We start from the raw sequence: 4,580 nt of genomic DNA on the forward strand, positions 1-4,580 counted from the left end.
TACTGAAATTTGTGGTATTCTCTTCAGTTGTTTTCAATAAGCATCGGCCAGACTTACAAAAAAAGAACCATGAATTAAACACCAGTTATCTGTTTTCATCAAAACATTTTCATTAGACCTTATCATTTTTTCCTGTGGGGGGAAAAACTACTGCAACAGCTTTAATGACTATCTTGGCAGAAAAAAACCAATAGTTTTACATGAGAGGACAAATTGATACCTAAATGATACACTCTCCGTGCTCTGGAGTCATCTCTTCACAACTGAGCCCTATAAGCATAATGTCCGACTGCTGAGTGGATGACTTTGAATAATGACAAATGATCTGAAATAACAGCCTCGTCACACCAAAAACTGAATCTTTACCATCGTGTCGCTGTCTCCCGCAGGGACCAGAATCCACTATTCTGCACTGTAAAATATTGTTCACGTAGATAATAATTTTATCTTGTCTATCTTTAAAAGTTCACATTCATAGGCGTTTTTGATTAATGAAATGGCTTTGATGGCCAGAAGCTTCTTCCCAATATTAGAGAGAAAGCAGGTGGGTGCCAATTTCTGATTATTCAAACCAGTCATCTCCTGCGTCTCTGACTGCTATTATTCCTTTGCCTGTGACCCAACCACTTAATGAAGTGAAATTAATTTACAGTAATAAGAAATTCACAGGACTACATGAAAGCACAAGCTTCAATATGGGAAGAACAAATGGCCTTTTCATGCAAGGCTGACCACAGGCATTGTAAAGAAATTTGAAAGGACTTTATACCTTTTAAAGCAGGTATGGTATTAGCTGAAACAATGTACTGCAGTAAATACGATAAATTATCAAACACCCCTTCGAAAGAGAAAGCACCAACACAATTCTCTCCTTTTGTCACCCAGCAGAAGTCTCATTGCATATAAATGCACGACACACGTATTTTCTGAAGGTAAAACCACGATCTCATCAGCCTTCAAATCCCTTCTAACACTTCTATCATGATACCCACGACAAGCTGTCGATGCTAACAGGGAGGCTGACGTTTATTTTGCTTATTTGCCCCTTGCTAATGTAGGTATCAGTGAGTACTAGAACTGACATAAACAGGGATTTATCTTAAACAGCAAAACACCGCTCACACTTTTTTCCAAATAAATCATTTATCTACAAAATCCTATAAAAGGTTGAAATTGTAACTCAAATTCTCCACGTTCTTGTATTTCATGTAGGAAAAATATCACTTTCCTAAACTTTGCTTTAGCATCCCTTCCCCACTCTGCCCTAAAATAAAACAGCACCAATTGCTAACACCAGATGGATCTTCTCCCCTCCCCGCCAAGAGATTGTTAATACTCATTGAGTTATCTCACAGAAACGAGACTTTCAACCAGACTTGTAAAAGCTTATGCAAGCTCTGGGCTACTACCCAAGGTATTACTAGCGGGTATAACAGGTCTGAGCATTAAACGTGGTTTCTGTATTTATCCTCAACTGGCAGATACAGAACGTATACAATCCAGATCGATAACACAATCTGTTGCTTTTGTCCCTAAAGATGGCTGTTCGGGGACAATGCAGATTACACAGGACAAGCGATACAGCAGAAAGGCAATCATCCTCCTCGGCAAACACAATGCAGACTCAAGCCTCTTGCGGGTCGTTAAGCAAACTGACTCTGATTGATAGACAGACACAGGGAGATACACACAGAAAAGCCTTTTCATGATACCAAATGATTCCTATCTAAGGATAATTCAAAGAATACTTTCCTTCCCCCTTGCACTTATTTGCTTCCTCAAATAACTGAAAATCTCAGTCCATCGTGTCAACAACTGGTTTTCAAAACTACCATTTCCTTTCTTTTCTGGCATTGCATCTACATCTTCTGCAGCTCAGCACACTACAGCTGAGCAGGATGCGTTGGTTTGGCAGTGTGTTCAAAGACATTTTTCCTCAGGAACAGGGAATACCAAAGAACGTTCATCCTCTAGGCAACAACACCTCAGAAAACACATGTAATGAGAAAGGTTTCCGCATTATGAATAAATAACAAAAGGCAGACCAGAATATAAAAGGAGTTAACTGAGGGGTAGTTCAAAGCATTATTTTTAACAATAAAAATGAGAACTACCAGCTTGGACCTGAACGAGGTCGTGGCTCTACCTTCCTCGAATTACAGCTTCCATCCTGCACCTAAAGCACATTCCTAAGAACAGCTTGGTCAAAACCATTATGTTTCATAAAATACTTTGCTTTTAACAAAGCAACCAACCCAACCCATCACATTTGCAACTATCAGTAACAACAGGTGAATAAAAAACTGTTAAGGGCTGGAAGCAGTTTTCTTTACCCCTTTCTTCCCCCCTCCCAGAAGTCTCCTCGACATTTACCCAACTGCTATAACTTCATTTCGAAACAAGGCTGAATAACAGAGCAGACTTTCAGAGCAAGCTCTTCTTGGGAGTTTCCTCAGCCACAGAGTTTGTATGCAGAATGGAATTTGCAGCCTTTTTTTTTCCTTCAGTACAATTTAAGTGCTTTCTGCTCTGGATGCTTCCACAGCAGCTCCTTTAAGAGCATTCACTTAAGCTCTGTATGTGCCAGGAGACTTTCAGAAGGATGAGAGCTGATCTGTGTAATAAAGGATCTCGGAATAATCCAACACTTTCAAAATGTACATGCTCCAATCCAGCGCTAAAATACTATTCCTGTGAAAAGGCTGCTCATAAGGATTACTGAAAAAGAAAGGCTTCACAGAAAAATCAAGAACATGTGAAAAATCTTCTGGAAGTGGACTGATACTTACTGAAATACAACCTGCACAAGCGGTTCTTTGCCAGCAGGCATGCATGCATTCCCCGAGCATCTTCTCATGGCAGGAAATGAAACCAGACCTTTTGTACTCCCCTGCGGACTTGGCAGCACGGCCAGTTCACACTCGCCTGGCTCCAGAGCTCATCCCAACCTGACATCCTCGCCAGCACTTGCTAATGCGCTTCCCACAGAAAGCCAGTACCCCGTAATGAAGTGTGTGCACACAGGTAATGGCTGGTATCCATAGGTGCCAGGATGGGCAGGAAGCTTTGATTTTAGGAACACTACTACCAGCTTAATTTTGGAAAAGATCTGGGAAAAAAAAAAAACCAAAGAAATAGTGCTGCTAATAATCTCTAAAACTTTTATGTATGGATGCACCTTCTGAATAGGTCTATGAACGTTTACACATTTTCCAGGAGTTTTGTTATTTACCACCTTAGCTCCGGCTACTCTGGAACTGCTGCATCATTGCCATCGTGAGACCACAGAGAACTTGGGTGTTTGAGTGCTCAGATCTATAAATGAATACAGGTATCATCTGTTTATATATATATTAAAGTGTTTGCGCACATATATATTTTCTCACTCTCTGAAAGCTCTGGTGGGGAGCAAAGCAGAATGTCCAGTGAACAAGAGAGAAAACTAAGTCCCAAATTACTTTCTAGTATTAAGCCTTTTGTTGGGGTTTTTTTTCAGTATTCTCTAAAGATTCTTCAGTTCCTTGCTGTTGTTTGAATATCCCTGATCTTGGCTTTTACTCCATTACACCGTTATAACACATGTGCAATTATACACACAACCATGGCAGGGTAACACGTGGAAGCCAGCAGCACTCTGATGCTTCTGTGTAAGAGTGCTGGATATAAAGTGCTCTGTTGAACATTTTAGAGCTCGACTACTTTCTATTAATTGGTGCGGGAAGAGAAGACTTTCTTCGTCTTTAACAAGATGCAGGGAAGGATAAATTAAGCCAAAACACAAAGTGAAAACCTGTTTCTGCAGCACAGACTCTTCCCTTGTTTAGAGACTGTGCAGAGAGGTAAGAAAAAAAGGTGGTAACTGAGGGCTAACACCATGTCACTCACATCATCAAAGTGGGGGAAAGCATATCTTGAGTTTGACACAAGAGAAGGAAAATCAGCAGTATTACCCCATAGAACAATAAAAGGTGGGGATTTATATTTTTCCTAGAGCAGAAAGTGGTTCTCTGTATAAATTTAAGATTTTTATATAAAAATGTTCCTTTAAGTGTGAGGTTTTGTTCTTGTTTAAAACTCCATTTATTGTTAACAAAGAAATGCTCTGGCAACGCTTTCAGAAGAAAAACCTCTAAGAAATTAATGTGTCTCACATAACACAATTCTCCTTTGGATAAAAGAAGGCAGAACAAAAAAATTATACGAATATACTTTATGCCTTTAATATTTTGACAAACTGTGACTTCATTTCACTTGTGAAAACACAAGCTTAGGAAACCAGTATGATAAAATTCCTGCAGCTTCCAAACTCCTGTGCTAGCCCTTTGTGAAGTGACGTCACCGGTTCCTGGATAATACATACAGGGTTCTGTGGGCATCCTCAACAGCTTCGACGCTTCTGCAGGGTGTTACGAGCCGGTATGGTGGAGCCAAGGAAACAGGCAAAGACAGGAAGACAGGCAGGGACATATGAACAGTAACAGTTGTATCTACTAATGGAGTGGTTTGGGAGGGTTAAGTTTGTTCTCAAATTTTTTTAGTTATTATTGTTTTATTTTGTTTTCTTCACTTTTTCACTTTCA

This window comes from Buceros rhinoceros, unplaced genomic scaffold, assembly GCF_000710305.1.
Source record: "Buceros rhinoceros silvestris isolate BGI_N320 unplaced genomic scaffold, ASM71030v1 scaffold10419, whole genome shotgun sequence".
Classification (NCBI taxonomy): Eukaryota; Metazoa; Chordata; class Aves; order Bucerotiformes; family Bucerotidae; genus Buceros; species Buceros rhinoceros.